General features: G+C 37.7%; 1 protein-coding gene and 1 pseudogene across 4 annotated transcripts in view; both read left to right on the forward strand.

The window, feature by feature from the left end:
• Positions 1-23,402, forward strand: part of LHFPL3 (LHFPL tetraspan subfamily member 3) — a 565,071-nt gene that overhangs the window by 269,680 nt on the left and 271,989 nt on the right. The window lies entirely within an intron of this gene.
• Positions 118-17,338, forward strand: LOC143679208 (leucine-rich repeat and calponin homology domain-containing protein 1 pseudogene; annotated as a pseudogene).

The raw sequence follows: 23,402 nt of genomic DNA on the forward strand, positions 1-23,402 counted from the left end.
AAAATTACCTTTGTCTAATCACTGCATTTTTATAGAAAGGAGTCAACAACAGATGGTGTAGTAACTTTTAAAAAGTGATTGGCTCATTAAACAGATGTGTTTCTTGTATGATACGCAATGCGAAGTGTTTTATACAAACCCTTCAAGGTGAGCACATTAAACCAGCCTCAATGAGTCACTGCGAAAGAACTACTGGAGAGGGGCAATAGGCATTTCTAGAAATAGAAATGTTAAATGACGCTTTTTTCCAAATGCACCCTGTTGAAAGATTAAATAGCATGTTTTTCTCCATTTCAGAGATATAAAATTGGGAGAGTAATATGTATGGTTGTGAAACAGACAGATAGAGAGAAATTGTCCCTGTTGTGAGTGCCAAAAATAATAAAGGGAGAATTAGAATTGTTCATTGACTTATTCATTTATTCCTTCATTTAGTCTGTTTTTAGTGAACATTTACCATATACCAGATACTGTGAAAGATGCTTGGGACATAGAAATGAATATGCATGTATGGTTCTTGCAGTCTGGAATGCAGAAATATCCATGTAAACCAACCAACGCAATGATTTCTTATGGATGCCATAATAGAAGAATGTATGGAGGCATAAAAAAAGATGAGGTCAGGAATGTTTTCAGAGTTAAGTTTTATGAGATGGTTAAATATGTAACTGATAGGCAAAATGAAGAATGTAAATGAAACAAGTAGACTAGGGCACCATGAAATGGCCCACTTCTGGAAGCTATAAGTAGCTCAGTTTATTTGCAGTCAGGTCATGGAGGCAGTTGAAATGTGGAGAAATAGGTAGGTTCCAGATCATGGAAGCTCTTTTAAACTCTGTCAAGGCAGAGGTTTAGACTATATCCAGTAGGCAATTTGGAGCCCTGAAGGTTTTAAGCTGAAGAGTGATAAAATCAGATTTGACAGTATGAAGATTACACTGATGGTAGGAAGCAGCGTTTAAAGTTTACAGGAAATTCTGTCTTTAAAATAGTTTATTTTATGGTGGCTCAGTGACAGAATACTCGCCTCCCATGCCGGAGACCCAGGTTCAATTCCTGGTGCCTGACCATGCAAAAAAAAAAGATTTTACCAGAAATTAAATATTCAGTGATTAACATAAAAAGGACATCTAGATGACAGGAGTTTAGGTCAAAACAACATCATGGACTGCTCTTGTTGGGTTGGTGACTTTCCTCTAGAACCTCAGCTAGGAAACTCTGCTCCCCTTGCTTCTCCATCTACCTGCTCAACAAATTTATTCATTTATTCAGTGGGTGTTTCTAGTGTGCCAAGCCCTATGAGGGGCCTTAGAGATAGTGAAACAAAAGTAACATGTGGTCCTTGCCCTCACGGAGTTCACCATGCCATCCCTAGATCTCTCTCTGAAGCCAGACATGGCACACGAAGAATAGTAATAACCTTACTCCTACTTAGGCAGCCACATCTGACCCTTTCCACTCCCTTTCCAGAGTCAAATTCCCTCATTGCACTCATCATCATCCCTCATGTGTACCAGTTGAAGGGAGAGAAGATTCACTAGGAATAGTAACAGTGACCACCTCCATTCTGAGAATTGCTACTACGGGAGAACCAGGGTTGAGCAAGAGGACTATAAGAATATATACGACACGTGGTTTCCTAGTGAGTCAGAGTCTCATACGCTAGTTTTCTAAGTTAAAAAAATGACTCTACTTTTCTCAGGTTGCTCTCTATGAAATTGTAAAACAAAAATCTATATATCAATTTTAAGGAATCAAAAATTTCAGATGCCGGTGGTAGCCTTTAGGGTAATAGATTAATTATTGTTTTGATAGCTAGAAAAACCACCCCCTCAAGCATATCTCAGAATACAGACTTTATTACACAATACCATTGTCTCACTTGGTATTCAAGAATAATAAAACTTATAACATGTAGTGTGAAGGTAAAGGAGCCAATTAACCCAAAGAAATATTATTTTATAATGTGTTCTATTTTGAGCCCTGTTACATGTGGTATAACAAGCTAGCTCAGAAAACCCACCTAAGTAAGAGTACGCTTTTGCTTTCTGGACAAATCTTTTATAATTGGTTTGGTAAATTAAAATAGAAAGAAAGATGTGTTATATGTGGGGAGGGGCGAGGGACTCTTATTTGGGTTCCATTGAATATGGCTCACCTCTGACTAAATCCCCTTCCAGGGTTGCTACCTTTCCTTACAAGCTCTCAGTTCTGGAGAACACCTTCAGAACTCTCTTGCCAGCTTCCTGTGACTGAGTTGTTCCAATGGAATGAAGGCTGGAAATTGATTCTCAGTGTGAAACGGCTCCCCAAAGGTTTCTGTGCTATACCTCTTCTTATAAATGGAAACTTCCAGGGAGGTCAGTTTTGTAATCATAATCATGAAGGCTGCATATCAACTTTAGCAAAAGACTTTAGCACATGCTTTTCACCATTAATGAAAACACCTGCTTATTGGAGAGCTTCCATGAGGCAGGCACTGCTCCATGTGCTGTTTTCTGTGCCTGGACACATTGTCACTCTTCCGGTCTCAGCCTAAACATCAAGGAAGACTTCCTGCAGTCCCATTTAACCAGGTTAGGATCCCCTGATAGGTGCAGGTGCGCTCATAACCCTCTACACTTTTCCTTACAGATATTTAGTATAACAAAATTTTGTAAATATTTCTGTGATTACCAAAAATCTTCCCCATCAACTTTGTATTGGCAGGGATCATTTCTAGGTTTCTGCTACTTATTAGTACAGGAAATTGGTTAGGACACAGGAATGATGAAATGCAAAGAGTTAAAGCAGAAACTTTATTTTGTAATGAACATATTGTATTTATAATACTGTAATTACAACATTTCAGCTAGACTATTGTAATAAATGCCAGAGTGTCCTGAGGCATAACATACACCTTTCTGTCATGCATTCAGGATTGTTAGGTGATGGGTAATGTGAATGCTTTGATAGAACTTAGTATTTTCTAATAGTTATTGAATGGAATACTCTTCCAGGTACCCTTTCGGCTTGCAGAAGCTGCTTCAGACATCCTTTGCAAGCACACATGGAGATAATTTCACTCCATGGGAAGGATTGTTTCTCTCATAGTTTGGAGCAAGCCTTTCTTGTGTTTCACTGTTGCTAAAAGCAGGATCTCCGTACCCAGCCACCGGGGCAGTGCCCATACATCAAATCACTCCTTAAATTTTATCATATGGGATGCCGTTTCTCTGCCTAGAACTGTTTCATGAACCATATAGATGTGTTTGGTCAAGAGATGCCAATGCAGAGCTTCACAATGAACTGTATTCTGAGGTGAGACCTTGGCACATCTGAAAACATGGAATTAATTTGTTGAGTCAAATCACACAAGTCTTTCTCAGAAACAGCAACATCTTCATAAGGTAGTTTCCTCCATTTGTGATCTAAATGTCTTAATATGATTTATGGGGTGTAAAGAACACTTTTTCAGTTCCCTTCATTTGACTTGAAATAGAGATCAGTCATATTGCTGCATCTTTTTTGTTTCTTATCAATATTGGGAAATAAAATCACTGTATTCAGTCAGACCTCTTGTTTTAAAAGCATATGAATAATAAATGCCTGCTTTTGTGACTCATAGGATCTACTGTTGTAGGGTGGGGATTGTATTCACATGCCTAATAATACAACTTAGTTTTATACTCCTGGGGTTGCCCAGCTTTCTTCCTAATGGCATCTCACCGTTGTGGCCAGATGTGCAGCTACGTCTTTGCACTCTTTATTGGAGTGACTGAAGAGTATTGTCATTATCTGTTTATGTGTCCATCCTTCCCAATGAGCTCATTGAGGGAATTAGTAACCTTATTTTATTCATCCTTCTTATCCCCAGCACCACTCCCAATGCCTGACCCATACCCAGTGCTGAATAAATGTTTGTTTACCTATAGAAGCTCAAAAATACTCTCTCTTCTGTTCCCTCCCACTGAAAACAACTATTATCATCTGCCCTCCAGATATATTTATGTTTCCAAGTCACATACCTATAGTATGATAAGTGGATGTATATTACAATAATAATACTTTCCCTACCGGGACTATGTTATTTTGTTAGTATATGTACGTAGCATGTTAAGGCATTTCTTTCCATTTAAATTTATTTTTGGAATAACTTTTCTTTCTGTCTTTTGCAGACTACTTAATTCCTTTCAGTCATTCTTTTTTTTTTTTTTTTTTTTAAAGGAAGGAAAGAAAGACAGAAGGAAGGAAGGATGGAAGGGAGGAAGAAAGGGAAACATCTTTAAACATTTTCTTATTTTATTATATTTTGTTTGTTTGTTTGTTTTTTACATGGGCTGGGGCCGGGAATCGAACCGGGGTCCTCCGGCATGGCAGGCAAGCACTCTTGCCCGCTGAGCCACCGCGGCCCGCCCTCAGTCATTCTTTTTGTGACTCTTCATTAGAGCTGACTTGAGAGTTAATTACAGAAGTTTCCATATTTTACTCTCTCCGTTTCAGGTTTTGATACAACTGAATCATTAAGTGCTTTAGTTAAGACTTGTAGATGTATCTTTAAATTGATCCCCCTTGATGAAAGCTAGTTTGCAGGCTTCTGATAATACAGTCATACCAGAACGAATTAAATACTTATTATTCTCATTTGACTCTCCTCTAGTTCATTCCACTATGTAAATAGACAAGTAGAGCCTGCCTATACTGAGATATGTGGTTACTTATTTGCATTAATTCAGAGGAAATATCATCTTAATTAATTGAAGTCTGAAATAGACTGTATTTTTAAGGAACTAAAATTATCCTTGCTAAATTTCTAAGTAGTGTTATCCATGTTTTAATCAATATGTAAAAGTGCTTTGTATAGTGACAGGAATGGCTTCTGCTAGCATTGCAATTATCCCGTTTATATGTAAATAGATGCTTCTGAAAGAATTGAAAGCTGTCGTTTCTGTAAATAGGTAAATACAAAAATGGGTAAATAGCCTCCCAGTTGTGTCCACTTATTTATTGGCTAAGGAAGTCACTTCTTTTTACAAATCATAAAAAAGAAAATTTTACTCTGGCTTCTACCACAGAAGCCTCAGATAAAGAATTGTGTCTTTGCCCTGGGTCTGGGGCCTGTATGTGGTTACTCACCCTCTTCGCTGCTGCACTTTTATTTTGTATTTAACGCCTGGACCCCTGCCCACTCCCTACCCCCAGTCACCCCTGGCCCCCTGACTCAGGGGGGCAGTGTTGGAAGTGAGGATCCAAGAAGGTATGTAAACCCACAGTAGCAGAGTTGTTAAGTAGATTTTATCTTCGTAACGTTACTTCCCTGTTGATACTTTCTGAGTAGGCTAATTTTTTTTTTTTTTTAACATGGGCAGGCACCGGGAATCGAACCCAGGTCCTCTGGCATGGCAGGCAAGCATTCTTGCCTGCTGAGCCACCGTGGCCCGCCCACGGGCTAAATTTTTGAGAGTGAATTCTTAATCCTTTCCTTTGAACAAATATTTATTAAGATACTACTTTCCAGTCTGTGATGGAATACAAGCTTCAGGAGCTGAAGGAACCAGCATTAATTCTTTATACTTTCCACATCAGCAAGTTCATCTCTTTGTCTGAGAGAGTATTGTCATGTGGGTTCTTAACAGGGCCAAGGCTATATTAGGTTGAGCTGCCACCAGAGTCGTTGTGGCCATCATTAGGATACTGATGATGGTGATGAGTAAAAGGCCGTTTCATAATGCTTTTCATTTTTACAAAGCGTTTTCCCAAATTATGTTGCTGCATTTTGTCTTCACAGTGAAGAATAGTTGATGGAGATGATGTCCTCTTTTTATTGATAAAGAGACTGACATAGTCACTTAGCTCTTGGGGAAGCTTATGCCTAAGTGGCACTCTTTAGCTCATAAGCGGTTATCCTGTGCTGTTTTGTTCATTCTTCACAACATCCCCATGAATTGGACTTATTGGTCTTTTACGGATATGGAAACTGAGGTGCACAGAGATGATGTAGCTATCCAATGTCACACAAGGTCATATCCAACAGGTAGCTACTTTGAACCAAGCACTGTGCTGAGTGGGTTTACATGTGTCATCTCATCTAATCTCAAGACAATCTGTGAGGTAAGTACTATTATGCACACCCAACAGAAGAGCAAACCAATGAATTACCCAAAGTCTGCATTTAATGGCAGTGGAGCCATTCTTCAATTCTTTTCTAATGTTTCCATTAAGCCAGATGATTTCAGCCTTTTTCCTATCTCCAGTCCATTCATAAGCTTGGCACATGCTCATCAGTAGTCTCTCCTTAACCACAGGGATTTCTCAGAAAGAGTGTGTTCCCCTAGGAGCTATATCGTATTTGCTAGCAAGTGAATAGAGTAAGAAAAGAGGTATTCAGGAGAGGGAGGTATTTGAATAAGCACTTTTCCCCTCTTGATTAGTGATGAAACTGTATCTCTTAACTCTTATGCCTTTTAAAAACCACATAAAACTCTATCTATATTTTATCCTTTCAACAAAAATGTGTTGAGCACATACACGTGCCAGGTATATTCTAGGTGCTGGGGATACAGCAGTGAACAAATTCTGTGATGTCTCTGCCCTCTAGGAGCATCGATTCTAGATAGTGACAAGTGCTCTGGATGAACAGGATGATGAGATAGAGATAAGGGAGAAGCCGTCTTTGAGGGGCAATGTTAGCGCCAAGGACATGAATGGCAAGAGGAAGTTATTTCCAAGCCTTGGACATTTTCTTGCCAACAGCTGGCATTTGTTCTGCTCTCTTTCTCTCATCCCAGGAAGATCCAAGCACTACTCAGTCTGCTCCCCAGCTGGCCCTTACCAGAATTTATTTCTCTATGCAAAAGCTGGAGTGGGCTCTGGTCCACATGACCTGGCATCACAGAACGGTCCTATGCTTGAGCACTCACTCCATCTTTAACAAGGGCAGAGGACCTTCCCAGAGAGAGCCATTGACTCCAAAATGGTTGACTTTGAAAATGTCAGTTCTTTGAAACATTTACATCAGCAGTTTATTTTTCTGCAACACAGTTTGCTTTTGTTAAGGAGTCAGGTTCTTTCCTGTCCCCACTATTATTTGAATGTGGAACTTAATGTATATGATCAGACACAAGACAGCTAGTGGTGGGATGGAATCTAGAAACTCTGGAAAGCAGCTTGGCCTAGGATTCCTTGCTTAGTATGGCTATGCCTATGTCCTGTAACTTTTCAACCTAAGGTAACTATCAAATTAGTTTCCATTCTCTAATGTTTGCAGAGGGAGACTGAGTGGTGAAGCTCCCCATAATTAAACCTCAAGGACACAGAATCAATGGTGTCATCAGTATTATGTTAGCAGAAGTGTTTTGTGTGAAACAGGTCATTCTAGGACTAATGGTAACTAGAAGCCAAGTTTATCTAGGTATAAAAGTAGAAAATAAATTTTAAACCCTACCATGAAAGGACAGTGATGGGAATAAAGGGGGCATATGACCCCTGGGGAGAGTTTTCAAATTAACATTCCTTTCTCTACTGTAAAAAATTATGATACATACCCAGGGTTATGACCCTTTGACAATTGTCAGTGTCCTCAGTTACGCTTCTGTAGTCTCTGTTGAAGCAGAAAGAGCGCTCTGGAACCCATTGGAAGTGACTTTCTAAGCCTGTGACTAGCATTTCACAAAGTCAACCTTTAAACAGAATTATAACCTGTGGAAGCTATGTGGCCAAAGTCAGGATATGGACAGTTTTTGTAGATGATCCCAAGATTGAATTAACCACTTCCACCCTTCCAAAGTACTTGATATGTTTGTAATAACACTTTTATATTGTACTGGACTTATCTGTAGTATGTGTTTGTCTTCCCCTATCTCACTGTGAGGGAAATAGGTGCTTTTCACCTTCATAGCCTCCGCCATGCCTTGTACATGGAGATTCTGAAAAATTGCTAAATATAATCTGTTGCGTTCAGCACTCTTAGATATGTCCTAATTTTTTGTACTGATGCATTTGGACAAAATTCTGAATTTCTAAGATAAGCTTGCTAGTTAGGATTTGGGCTTTAAGTCAGTTTATCTATTCCTTTAAAAAAAATCCATTAGTATATACTCTATTGTCAGCTTACCTCGCACAGATTTTTAAAATACATATTTAGAAATTATAATAGCCACTTTTGAAATCTGTACAATCCCTGGTGACCTAATTTTGAGGTTTCTGTGACTTAAAATCCTTAACTAATTTGAATCTACCTAATTTGGCAGAATCTCTGAAATAAGATCCTCTAGAATAGCAGGATAAGCTGTGTCTATCACTAACTTTTGGGAAAAGCAAATAGCAAGAAGGTCAAATCCCTCCAATAATGGATTCTTGCACTCAGTTATTCAGCTGTCAGAGCTGCTGGGCCATGCAAAACTGTTTTCAAGACTACTTCACTCCCAGATGAAGCCATCAGGATTGTCTGTCTCCAGGGAAGCTAGAAAATATTTCATAATGGTCACATAGAACCATGAGAAGTAAATGTACTTTACTGAAGAAAAGTAGTCATTTTCCTATAGGGATTTCCTCTTCATCTTTCAGGGTCCTGAAATGACTCTCAATGAATGCAATTCTGTTGTTTTCAGCTGCCTATACTAGGTAGCTATAACTAAATAATCTAATAACTTGGGTTTTCATCAGTGTAAACACAGCAAGTATATTTCTTAATTCCATTGGAAAATTCTACACCATCAAATTAAGATTCTTAAACCTATGACTCATAGTTCTCAATAAAAAATGACTCATTTTGGTTCATGAGGACCATCCCTTAATCTCCTTCTGCTTTCTAATAACCTCACTTTCCAAAGAATTGTCATCTTCTTTACCAGTAGAATAAAAAAGTAATGAAATGTTTTCTTCCATTAAAGTAAGTGAAGAAAACATTCAATTCTTTTGAATTACTGTGACAGTGATAGGCATACATATTAATTTTCTTAATGGCTATCTTAGCTGTTTTTGACTGAGTCTTTCAAATCTTACTCATAACTGCTGCAACTTATAACTTGAGAATGCTGGTCGCAGAGCAATGACTGAAAAATATTTATTAGTATGTACTTAACAAATTACATATACTCACATACACACCGTACACACATGTTCGAAGATGTACTCTGATGTGATAAAGACAACTGCAAAATTATAAACTCACAAACATCAGTGACATTTCTTATAAAAGCATTCTTCACTTTGAAAGCCCCAAATCACATTTTTGTTGATTCCATTTAAGATAACTTTTCAAGAACTTCCCTGTTGTGATAAAGCAAAGTTTGCTAGTATTGATGCAATTATAGGAAGGAAGAAAAAAAAAAAAACTCCAAACTTACTGTCCTTTTAAGAGTGCAGAAAATTCAAGTTCTCTGAAGTTGGCCAAATCAAATGACAATTTCTGGAAAAAGGACATCTGAAGAAATATTGAAAAGCTGTTGCATATTGGGTAGAGTCATCCAAGAAGACGCATTTAAATTGCAGAGCTTGGAAGCTGATGAGGACTCGGAACCTGCCATGTCAGCCATATTCCTATCAGTGTTATCCAACTTTATTGGTTGGATCACTTCAGAGCACTTGGCTCATTGGCAGAGAGTAGTGAGTGAGATTTGAATGTATAAAAACAGAGATATGAAGAGATTATTGCTTTTCTCATTTCTCTGCAAATTCATCGTTTGCCTGTAGCTAAAGACAAAAACAAACTTTGCTGGTTTGAACAACCTGACAGGTGTTTGCGGCTGACTTCATTTAACTCTGTATTTGAAATGCTCCACCTTTTGTGAGTTTAGCAAGTCATTTATCCCCTTTGAGCCTCAGGTTTCTGTAAAAAGTGTAGAAAATGATAATGCCGCTCCTGCCTGCCTACTGCAATGTGAGGAAGGTCAAGTGAGATCCTACATGATAGGGGGCTTTGAAAACCACAAAGCACTGCGTAAGTGCACGGTTTCCTTCTCGTGATCTCAAAAGAGCTGCTTGCCTGAAAACCCAACGAGCAATCATGAAACCTTAACTACATGCAGAGCCATGTGTTCAGATCAGAGTCGCTTGTAGGTCTGCCAGAGACTTTGCAGAATTCCCTGTCTGATGTTCCTTCTATAAACCATCACCATGACTCAGCTTTCACATCTGAAGATTCAGAGCTCAGTGCAGAGTGTGAGCACCCAGAGGATGCCAAGCCCTAGACCAAAGGCACCATTCCTGGCAGGCAGGAACATATCCTCCTTTCCTTGAAGTGAGAATGAGAAGTAAAAAGTCCTGACTCTGTTTCTAGACATAGCATCAGTCCCATAGGCCAAAGTTATGATGACACTGGTAGAAATCTAACCTTTTAAGTGAATGAATTCAAATCCTGGCCCAAGGATTATTTCAGCACAGTACAAATTAAAAGACTGGACTCCACTTGATTCACCTATGTAACAAGTTGGATAACCTCTCTGTGCCCCAGTGTTATCATCTACAAAATGGGAATAGTAATACACATCTCATGGAGTTGTTAAAAAAAATTAAATGCACTTAGAGCAGTGCCTGAGATATAGTAAGCTCCCAGTAAATGTCAGCTACTAGTTTTATTCTTTATTACCTTAATTTGAATTTAAACTTCTATACCTCTCATCTTTCATATGTACATAAGCCATTCCCCATGTCTTAGAAGTAGAGAAATTTTTTCTAGTACCTGAAATATATCTTCAGATACATTTGTACATATTTTTTATTTTGAAATAAATAATGTTCAAAAGGAACATTCTGTGATTTAAACTTTGGACATAGTAAGAGGTCTCAGCTTAAATGAGCAGGAAGAGACAAAGCATTGCCAATAATGACAGTGGCACAGAGAATATAAAAACCCAAGAGAATATTAAAGTACACTTAAAATGACAATATTGTTATTACACTGTACTCATAAAACAGTTAAACATGCAGTTCTTGCCACGCTTGTTTGCCACCACTTCCTAAATTTGGCTGGTAAGCAAGGAAGACATCTGGAAAAATAGTTCAAACAAATCAGTATCTGAAAATATTTTGGTGAAAACGTATAGTAATTAAATAATCCAATTCTGAGGGAATAAAAGGAAATGACTATTCTGGGAAGACATAATATTACACTCTCAGACATTGCTAGTGGAGACATTGGGGGCTTATGAGGGAAAATGTAATTATTTCTTCTTAAATTTTTAATTGTGAAACTATTGAAGCTATAAAAAGTTCCAAAAATAATGTTGCCTTTTCCCCACCAAGATTAGATAGGCATCAACATTTTGCCTTAGTTCCTTCACAGTTACTGCTAAAAATAAAAAAAAAATGATATTCAATTATTATATTAATTGGTCCCATTATGGTATTGATTCCAGTTGGCTATAACTATATTCTGTGATTAGAAATCCAATATAGTAAATTGGATTTACTATATTATTGTAAATTACAGTTTAGGAGTAAATGTGGGATTCTGGGTTGTAAATAGAAATTCCTCCTTGTATTCTGAATCTTCTATGAGACTCATTAAATATCTGGGAATTTTTCATTGAATTTAGTTTTTTATCTGATTAAAGCAGGACCAGCCTTCCATATTAGCTGGTGTGATTTAAAGCACCTTAGAGATCCTGTTTATTCAGTAATATCTTCCCCATCAACTTGCCAATTTCCCAACTGGAATTCTCATCACAACTCATCCACAGAGCAGCAGCTCTCCCAAACACACACATGCAACCCCCGTCACACACTCAGTTTAAGTATCTAAACCTTCTGGTTGTCTGGGACAAACCTCTATCATCTTTTCATTTGCCTAGTAGCAAATGATCCTTATGAAGATCTGAGACACTGGACTGGTAATTCTTAGATGCAGTGAGACAGGAAGGGTGAGAGAAGAAAAAAAAAAACAGCACTGAGATGTCTGGATGAGGAAAGGTAGGCCTAGGCTGATAAGGGACTTGGGATAAATTCCAAGGATAGTGATGATAGACGCTGATTGTTGTAGTAGTGGTGGTGATAATGATGATGATGATAACAGGTGAGATTTATTAAATGGTAATAATGAGTCAGGTGCCATGATAACATTATATAATCATCAGGGCCACCATATGAGGTGTGAACTATCATTTTCTCCAGTTCACAAGTAAGAAAATCAATATTTCTGGAGATTAGATCCAAAGTCACGTGGTTTTCTGACAGGACTGGAAATCCCACCACTTTGTGATAATACTGCTTGAAGGAACTCTTAGCACCAAGCAATACTGGCAGTGTGAGGAGGAATCTGGGCAGGAAAGACACCCTGGCATACGTTATATGCTGCACAGTTTCCCCATAGCCAATTAAGGGGAGAATGTGTTTGTAAGAACACGTAAAAGTGTCAGAATCAAAGGGTAAACAAGGGAGACTTCTCCCTGATATTTAGCTTAACTCAACGAAGTTGGCAGTAAAGAGAGTTGAAGCAGCAACTGAAGAAAAATGGAAAAGGCCAAGGAGAAATAAATCATCTTTGCTGCGTCTTTCCATTCCCAAGGTTGAAATTAATTACAGAAGAGGAAAAAAACAAACACAGGGCAAAAAACAAGACAGCTGATTACAACACCAAAAATACTAACAGGAAAGAAATGTAGATAGATTTAGATGTGGGTAATGACAACAGGATAAGAGATTAGAGCATATGAATTAAATCCAAATTTAGTTCGTTTGAAAGAAAGAACACAGAAGCTGTGCTTTGTAAACAGAAAATACAATTCTGTACACCTCAAGCTGGCTTGTAGCCTCCTTGGGAGCATATGGTCCACTTTTGTGTAGCCCATATGGCTTCCGATGCAGTAGTTGAGTAGAGTAAATTCTCAGTCAAATATTTTCATTCTCCCACATTGAAGTGGATGATTATCACAATAACTACTTTTGCATTATTAGACAAGAATCTGTTTTTTCTTCTTTTGGAGTTATGTGGTATGTGATTACTTAGGTATGTTTGGGAATTCAAGATCAGAGGTCCCAGCTTTTCTGCTCATTTGTGATTTTGAGCACATTATTTAATCCCTCTGAGCCATAGCTTCCACATTTATAGATTCGTGCTGATTATAGCCATCTCACAGGTTGTTGTGAGGATTGAACAAAATAAAATAAACTATTTACCCTGATTCCCACTAAATGGTGATAATGATGATGACGAATGGATGGATGGATGGGTGGGTGGGTGGAGAGCCAAGAAACAAAACAAAACAGGGAGTTCTTAAAGAAAAAAAAAAAAGAGCTTACTAACACCCAGAATTTAGAGTGAAGAGAAGTTCCATGAAATTTCAAAGGGTACCACCACCTCTCTAATACCTGATAGTAATTTTAGAACTATTTGAGTGCCCACATGATTTGTTTGGATTCCTAAAATTTGACTTTGAATTAAAAAGCTTGAGAAGAGCTCTTGATGAAAGCTGCAGGTACCTATGCTTCATGCCTCTCCACTGATTAATCGTATAATTGTGGGCCAATACAGGGAGGGGGTTGCTGTGAAGGATGATGACACTGCTTTCCTTGGAGGGATTGACATTTCATTTTCTTAACTGCCCTGAAAAATGATTCTCTTTCTCCTCCTCCACAGGCTATCTTTGACAATCTGAATGTTGTGAATTAACGCATGGCATTAATCATAGCTTCCTTTTCCAAAATTTTTCACGAATGTTTTCTCATGCTATGCTCAGCACTCATATTTATGATTGAGAGGTGGAATTGGAGTAGATCATTCAGGAACAAATATGCATTTAGAATTGAATTTAACAGTCACACCACTTGTAATGAAAGTCCTTACCAAATGTAATTAAAGGGAGGATAAATTATCAGTTAACTTTGTATGTTGGATATTGTTGGGAATTGAATCAGATACCTCACAAAAAAACACATTCTGATCTTAATCTATGATCCTGTGGGTATGAACCTAGGATTTTTGAAGCGGTTATTATTAAAGTATGGACTGGCTTGTGTATAGAATCTTCAAAGACCTTTCTAGTTGACCTAAATTGAATCAGGGTTGGCCTTTATCCATACAAGTAGAGGCCTTATAAAGAGGAAATTCTGATGCATTCACCCTGAAGTCAGCGGAATCCAGAAGTAGGAGAAGCCAGAGAGAGAGATCGTCATGTGATGAAGGATTGCCAGAAAGCTATCCTCAGAATGCAACAGACTTTGGAGAAAGTATGCCCTTGCCAGTGCCTTGATTTTGGACTTCTGGCTTCCAAAATTGTCAGCCAATAAATAAACCAAAAGGTATGTGGTGTTCATCATAGCACCCCTGGTAAGCTAAGAGAGATATGTTTCATATATATCTTCAAGAGGATATACTTATTCTCAAAAAGTGAAAATTCATCTCAAGTCCTGATTAGCAAAGTTACCCACTGCCAAAGCACTGCCTTGCCCTTTGGGGTACTTTCAGTACTAAATGGTACAAGAGCTCCAGAATTTTTTTAAAACTCAATGCCGGTTGTAACTCCAGAGATCAGCTTGGGGTAGATCTGGTTTAAAATCAACTTGAACTATTTGGGAAGAATTTTGAAAAGAACAAGAAGAACATTATTGCCTTGAATCCTAGGATTCCTTTCCTGTGTAATTACAAATGGCTCTCCATGCCTTTAAATTGCTGTTGTGAGGGAAAGAGACCCAAGGCTTAGAAAATGATGATTCTTTTGAAATCGTCTCCCAGAACTATTAGGAAGGCTAAAAGTGGCCGGTGGGTGGTGAGAGGTGGTGATAAAGAATTAGTTTCTCCCTTCTTGCCTAGAATCCCTACCCAACACCAATCCCAGAGCCCGTGAGAAGATAGCGAGGCCAGGACAGGAACCCCAACCTTTGGTCCCTGCCCTGCTAGTAGCCACTCTACTCCCCTATCATCACCACCAGCAACAGCAACAACGTCAGCACCACAGAGTTACTGAAACCAGAGGTGGGGCTAGAGGAGGCGGTAGCTGGGGGAAGTGCGGATACTTCATCCTGCCTTTGAACCAGGATCTGGAGTGGGCACTGGAGGTGCAGCTAAATCCTGGGAATTGAACCCCAGTGCCAGGAAGTTGAAGGAATTTCCCTCGACTATGGTGCCAGTGCATAACCCCTCTGACATACTGTAGGCAGATGTATCTAAAAACAGACTGGTTGAAGTGCCAGTGGAATTGTGCCATTTTGTATCACTGGAAATTCTTAATCATTCTCTCAGTTTTATCAAAGTAATTCCTGAGGCCATCATTAATCTGTAGGTGCTGATTTAATTTGAGCTTCAGTGGAAATCAACTGCTGGCCCTCCTGCCTGCCTGCCTGTCTGCCTCTCAAAGCCATAATGACAAATAAAAACAGAATTGGTTCTCTGCCTGAAGGATAGGTCAGCTCAAACAGTTAATGGAATTGGATGTCACCTGTGAAGAGATCACAGCTTTACCCCTTCAGATAGGCCCACTAAAATCACCTCAGGAACTCAATATCAGAAGAAACTACCTGAAAGTTTTACTGCAAAACTTAAGATCTTCTGCCATTAAAGATGGGCTTTTCCTGCAATAAAGTGCTGGTGATTCTGATTTTAGAGAGATGATGCAGTGCCGAGTATTACTGCTTGAAAATAATCCTTTGCAGTCTTCTCCAGGACAGATTTGCACAAAGGGCAAAGTGTACATTTCAAGTATCTGAGCATACAAGCATGCCAAATTAAGACAGTTAACCCCTTTTACCTGCATACAATAGAGAGGCCCCACCTACACCAGCAAGTAGAAGACAGCAAGAAGGATTCTGATTCTTGTGTTGGAAGTCATGGAGATAAGCAGTTATCTGCCACAGAGCCTTCTGATGAAGACGCCATTAGCCTTAATATGCTAATGTCAGATATCATTGGAAGAAGAGCAGATTATCAAGGAGGACTCCTACCTTCACCGTAGCCCCATTAAAGAGGAATTTCATTCAGAGCCTTTCCTTTTGGGTGACAATGACAACTCAGGAGAAGAAGACCAACTTACTGATGGAGCATATGTTCTCCGTTCAAAATTTATGAGCTGTATTAAGGATAGGAGAGAAGATTATGAAGAACTATTATGGCTAGAAGAGGATGCACACTGGCAAACAGTGGGGATAATAAGTTCATCCAAAAAACAGGACGTGGATTTAGTAGTGAGTGAACAACTGATGAAAAGCAGTATATTTGCTGCAAGATCCCAACAAATTAAGAGAGGTATTGTAAACCTTGATCCCATAAAATCAACATAAGTCTTAAAATTACAAGATTCTACACTAAATGTTCAAATATTGTTGGAGACATCTCCAGTGTGTGAAATGATCTGACATTGCAAAGTAAAGGGAATCATCACCCTCCGAAGGAGATTAGAGAGGATTCCCCTACAATATCTCCTACTACACATAGCATAGCTCCATTTGGCCTGAAGCCTTGATCAGTATTTCTAAGACCTCAGATAAATTTGGAATCTATAGAGTCAAACTTTACAATTCAGTAGAAAATGGAAAAATGGAATAGATGAGAAGGGAAAAAAAAAAGAACTGGTGGCACAACTCCATGAGAGCATCAAGATGAGACTCAGGGTCAGCCTGCCCAAAGATGTGAGGCCAGAGGGGGGGTTATCCTCTGCCATCTGGTCAATCACATCCACCCTTACACCACTTCCACCTTTATTCCATAGCTAGAATCCATGTTCCGTCACCCACAGTTTCCAAACGTAGCATGGTCACGTACAGAAGAAATGTCGAAAACTTTATAGATGCATGCTGAAAATTAGGACTCCCCAAGGGAAAGCTTTATCTACCCCATCACAACCTTGAGGAAAAAGGCCCAGTCAAAATGGGCATCACCATTCAAGCATTACTAGATTTCACCGTGATGAAGGCCCTGTTCACATGAAACCATGTGCCTCCTTCAGATATTTTTGTATCTCAAAAACAGTTGTGTGTTTTTTAAAGGGAATTGTCTCAAAAAATTTCTTGAAAACATTGGTGGTAAAAAACCCAACTGTGTCCTCACCTTCCCCGACTAAATATAGTGAGTTTTGTATTAATAAAACAAATGTATCTTCCCTTGGAGAATATGACCTGTACTCTCAGAACCTTCTCCACCCACCCATCCGTTGTTTGCCCATAAGTTTCCTGCTCAAGCCACATTGAAAGAGCTTCAGTCTATGGGAGGAGTTTGTTTCTTTAAGAACTGAACTTCAATGCTAAGACTTACAGGCCTGTATCTTGAAACTAGTATGGTAGCTAATTAAGAATACCTGAAGCATCAGTGTCTATTTCAACTTCCTTCCACACTCACTGACCACTATTACCAAAGCACCAAGCACAACTGTTTTGCTGCAAGATACATTTGTTTTATTAATACCAAACTCACTATATTTAGCCGGGGAAGTGACACATTAGGGTTTTTTACCACCAATGTTTTCAAGAAATTTTTTGAGACAATTGCCTTTAAAGAAAAATAACTGTTTTTGAGATACAAAAATATTTATATAAGTATTACTTATTAGTGAGTTGTTAGCCATCCTTTGGATGTAAATTGTAAATTAGGAAACTGTTTTGTTACTGTTTTGTGGTTAAATACTTTAACATTATAAATACTGAGTTATTTTCTATCCTATTTAGTATGCAGAAGTTCTAAGTCTTAGTAATCATGTTTTCTTGTGTATAAGACTGAAAAAACAAAGTAAGCAAAAAACACATGCTTCTGTGACAAGAACTATTTTCTGGGAAGGCATTATTTATACTTGGTTTGTGGAACATTGGTCTTATTTATATTTCTGCATTCCATCCAGTTTCCTACTTTCCAGCATCCCTTTTGTCCCCCAATATTATCAGCTGACTGAAATCAAGAGAGCACGCGAAAGTTATTTGTAAATAGTTGAGATTTTTTTTAAAAGACATATTAAACTTGATAAAACGTGAAAAGAAAAGAATGAAGATGGACACTTATCTCACACTGAATACAAAAATCAACTCAAAATTGATCGAAGACCTAAATGTAAGTAAAAGAAGTATAAAACTTCCGGAAGACAACATCAGGAAACATCTTCAGGACCTTGAATTAGACAATGGTTCCTTAGAATTTATGCCCAAAGCAAGAGCAACAAAAGAAAAAGTTGATAAATGGGACTTAATCAAAATTTAAAACTTTTGAGCATCAAATGACTTTATTATGAAAGTAAAACAACATCTTACAGAACAGGAGAAAATATTTGGAAACCACATATCCATAAGGGCTTAATATCCAGAATATTTAAAGAAGTCCTACAAACTCAACAATAAAAAGACAAATAATACAATTTTTTTAAATAGGTAAAAGATGTGAATAGACATTTCTCCAAAGAAAATATACAAACAGACAAAAGTATATGAAAAGATCTCCAACATCATTAGCCATTAGGGATATGAAAACCAAAATCACGATGAGATACCATTTCATACCCACTAGAACTGCTATTTAAAAATGGAAAGCAACAAGTGTTGGAGGAGATATGGAGAAATAGGAACACTAGCTCATTTTGGTGGGAATGTAAAATAGCAAGCCATTATGGAGATCATCTTAGTGGTTTCTCAGAAAGTTGAAAATAGAATTACCATGTTCACCTGGCAATCTCACTTCTAGGTATATACTTCAATTAACTGAAAGCAGGAATTTGAGCAGATATTAGTGTACAGTTGTTCACAGTGTCACTAATCACAATTTCCAAAATATGGAAGCAACCCAAATGTGGGGGAAACCCAAATTTTGTTGAATGGATAAACAAAATATGGTATGTACACATGATGGAATATATTCAACCCTGAAAAGGATGAAGTCCTGATGTAGGCAACAGTGTGGATTTATCTTGAAGGCATCATGTTGAGTAAAATAAGCCAGACATAAAATAACTAATATTGCATGATCTCACTGATATGAAATAGTTAGAATAAGCCAATTCAGAGTCAGAAAGTAAACTATTGATTATCAGGGGCCAGGGTGGGGGTGGGGAGGGAATGGGGAGTTAATGTTTAAAAAGTATTTGAGCTTCTGTTTGTGGTGATGGAAGAGTTTTGGAAATGTATAGTGGTGATGGTAGCACACATGATGAATGCAGTTAACAGCACTGAATTATATATGTGAATGTGGTTAAAAGGGAGAAATTTTACTTTGTGTATGATAGTAGAATAAAACTTTTTTTAAATTCCCATAAGGCCATACAGTGCAAACAGTGAACCTGAAAATAAACCATGGACTATAGTTAATAGATTATAAAAATGTTCTTTCACCATACTATATCCCATACAAATATCCCATACTAACACAAGTTGTTGATAATAGGGTGTATATGGGAACTCTATTCTATGCATGAATAATACATAAATAAGTAAATAAAGTAAGTAAGAATGCTGGATGAAATCTCCACAGGTGCCTGTGCTGAGCATAGCTGATTTGTTTAATATCTGTCTATTGGAGTAGGATAATATCTCTATTTTCTGCACCACTGTCTCCTCAGTACAGAGGATATGTAGAGTTTCTCTGGCATGTAGTACGCATTCATTAAATATTGTGAAATGAGGTGAAAGTTCAGAAAGAACCCAGTTTCTGCAGAATACCTTTCTGCTCCTTTTCTGGTATCACAGGACTAAGGTTCATTTGTATCTTGGGTGAGTAGAAAAAGGACTTCATTCATTAATTTACAAATATTCCCTGTCCTGACCACATCATTGTCCTGTCCAAAGGACATGGCTTGTACTTAGTTTTCTCCTTGATAAGTAATATAAACACATATACCATAAGTATACAACCAACATGTACAAAATATTTTTTCACATATATGAAATAGATCAACGGATCTATCAGCTCTAATAAACACAAAAAATTTTTGCATGCCCTCTTCACATTTACAAGGATACTTTAGGGAAAATAAATTGCATGTGTCATTTTAAAAAGTTATTTTGAAAAATTTGTATTAATGTAATTTTTTCACTCAAAAATATTTACCCATAGCAAACCAAAACATTTAAGATCACTCTGTTGGTTATTTTTCAAGTCTAGCCTTGGACTAGAAGAATAACTTATAATTAGAGTTAAAATAGTTACAGAATCTGGAACACAAACTCCTCAATGAGGGTAGTTCCCTAAATCCCATCACTTAACCACCTTTGAAATAAAACTTTAAAATGATTATTAACTGAATGTCATGCTAAGTGAAGTGGGCTTTACTGACAATAAATCCAGTTATATAAAATCTTTTTCTAGCCACCAAGATTCATTCAGGGTTTTTCATAATATGGGACAGTATTCTTAAATCGTAACACAAGCTTAAGTCTCTTCTACCAGGACTAGTCTATCACTGCACTGTAAAGGCAAGAAAAGCTAATTTACTCCTTTAGGTATTTCATTAGTCACCTTCAAGGGTTCAGAGATAGAAGAGTTTTTTAAATTAATAGTGACTCTTGCATTTATTTTGTTTCTCTTCATGTTTACATGAGGCTAAAATATCTGGTTACAAAACAAAAACTCTAATCCATAGCCTTCTGGGTTTTTTTTCTGAATTATGTCCTTATAGAGATATTTCCAGATGCCTGGATCACAGGGATATATAGTGGTCTACAAGTTATTAGATGAACAGTTGACCTTTCATCCAAATGTTTTAACTTCATGTAGTCCCAAAGTTCATTACGCTGATGGATTTGATATTGGCTTCAATTCGGAGCTTTAGATTTTTAGAGTTTTCTTTAGCATTTTCATGCCATTAGTAATTTTCATACTTTGCTGAAAACAAAATCTGAACCAATGTCTGTATGTCTAGAGGAAAGTTCAGTCTGTGCAGGCCATAATAATTCCAGTGCATGTGATTGCCAGGTAACAGAAAATTAACTCAAAATGCCTTGACTTAAAAGAATTTATTAGCAAGTCAATTCCAAACTGGTTGAGTTTGCAGCTTAATAATATCATAACTGTCCGTTGTTTCTGTTCTCAGTCTTCAGGGTATCTGCTTTGTCCTCAGTGCCAAAAGATAACTGCCTCTGCTCAAAAAAAAAAAAAAAGAAAAGAAAAGGAGAAATATTTTCTCATGTCTCTTTTTATCAACCAAGGAACTTTTCCCAGCAAGCTTTCAGACTGTATCTCGTTATCTGCTCACATGCCTAGTCTAAACCAGTAACTTGTAAAAGAAATAGGACATCACAAAAATTAATCTGAATTTCCCCTAGTTGGATGACCAATCAATCCAGCAAGCGAAGATGGAATGACTTTGGGAGATAGATAACCACTAATGTATTCTGAAATCCTTAGAGCTCATTCAGTTATTTATATATTGGTATTTATGAATGCCTACTTTGGACCTCAGTGATAAGATGTCATTTAAGCAGGTACTTTGGATGCAATTTTGAGTCAAATGGAAAGACATTGGAGGTTTAAACAGAGAAGTGGTATGATCTGACTTACGTTTTTAGAAAATATACTCTAAGCAGGTACGGACTGACACAAGAACACCATAAAGAGACCATTGCTGTATATTCCAGGTGAGAGATAGTGTAGACCTGGACCATCTGAATACACTTTGAAGATAAGACAAACAGAATTTGTGGACGAAAGATTCAATGTTGTGTGTAAGAGAGAGAAGAATCGAGGATGACTCTCGAGTTTTCAGGCTGAGCAATTAGGACAGAATCGCCATTGACTAAGATGAGAAAGAAACCAGGGACCAGCCTCAGGTGGGCGGGAGTAGATTTCGATACCGACCAATGGATTTAGCAACATAGAGATCATGAGTAGTCCTGACAAGGACAAGGGACTTTTTTGGTAAAGTAGATGGATGACATCTAATTGGAACACCTGCCTTCTCTTAAGGAATGGGGGTCTGAGAATTGCAATTTTTATTGCAATGTCATGCAAAACTAAATAATTGTTAAAAAAAAAAAATAATAAGCTCCTCAGTGCTCAGTATGCTCAGAAATGTGTGTGGGTAAAAATGTCTGGCTGGTCAAAATATTCAGTGTTTACAGAAATGAACAGAATATCCTGAGACTGACATGCAAGTTTGCACCATTGCTCGGTGGTTCGGTGGTGGTGGTGGTAGCTGTTTGGAAAAGGGTTTCTTGTCCCAATATCTTCTCACCACCCACACTCCCAACATTATACTCAGTTCCTTCTTGTGTGTTATCCATTTTATTCACTGTTGATATCCCCAACTCCTAGAACAGTATTTAGCACAAGGTAGGATTTCAGTACTTTTTTGTTGATTGAATGAATGTTCATTATGCAACAGAACTCTCAGGTATGGTTGCAAAAAAGGATTATGTTCAGTCATTGGTTGTTTTCTTATTGTTATTGTTGTTAATAAAATCCTTTTCCATACCAGAACCATAAAATAGCTGGTAGTAAGGTTCTTTTTTTTTTAAATAGCCAAAGGCTATTTTCACTCTGGCCACTTGATACAATATACAATACCCATCACTGCACTTCAGTAAAGAGTATGTTTTATAACCATGAAAAGAGTGAAGAATAATTCTATAAAGAAAATAATTTCATCAGTGCTTCAATGATTGACACCACCACCACCTTATACAGTGTTTACTATGTACTTTACAATGTCTACCCACTGAATCCTCATAACAACCCTGTGGAGAAAGTAATACTGTTATCACCCCCATTTTACAGATGAAGAGACTGAGGCATAAAGAGGTTAAGTTTGTTGCCCCAAAGTTCACAGCCCTTAAGTGCCAGAACTGGGATTCAAACCCATGGAATCTGGTTCTGGACGCCACATATTTAAATACCACCCTCAGTTACCTATAATTACCTAATCTTTAAGCCCTACCTCGTTCAACTCATTATACATTGTTTAATCATGTTAGCTATACATTTCTTCCCATTTCTTAATGGGCAGCTTACTTGAGCTATATCATAGACCTAAAGAATTCAAATAAATTTAGTGATTCTTCAAAAAAATGGTTCTTATCTTTAGGGAGAGAAACCTTAGACTAGGATTCTGAAATCTAATATTCCGAAAAATAATTTTTCACTAGACTCAGATTATTTAGTCTAAATGAGGAAACTATGATCCAGAAAGGTCATGTAACTTAGTGCAGGTCCCATAGCCAGTTAATGGTAGAGGTGAGACTGGGATCCACCTTTCTTGTAGCCACTTAATCAAGTTCAAAATGATGTGTAGTACTCACCCTCTGCACTAACAGAGTAGGTCACTAGGACACAGGACAGAGGACAGCTGAAAGAGCAGCCCCTTTGGTAGCATCTTAATTTTATGTCCCACCTAGTCATTTTTCACCGGTGATCAAAGAAAATACTGGTTGTGATTGTATCAGGAGCATTGCTCAGGTTTATTCCCTTCTGTGCAGAAGCAGCACTCTGTATACTAAGGAGTGTGGGAAACTGGAGGGCCTTTAAGACTACAAAAATTGACTTTTTAAAAATATATATGACTTTAGGTAGAATAATATGAAGTTTC

This window comes from Tamandua tetradactyla, chromosome 1, assembly GCF_023851605.1.
Source record: "Tamandua tetradactyla isolate mTamTet1 chromosome 1, mTamTet1.pri, whole genome shotgun sequence".
In the NCBI taxonomy this organism is placed as follows: Eukaryota; Metazoa; Chordata; class Mammalia; order Pilosa; family Myrmecophagidae; genus Tamandua; species Tamandua tetradactyla.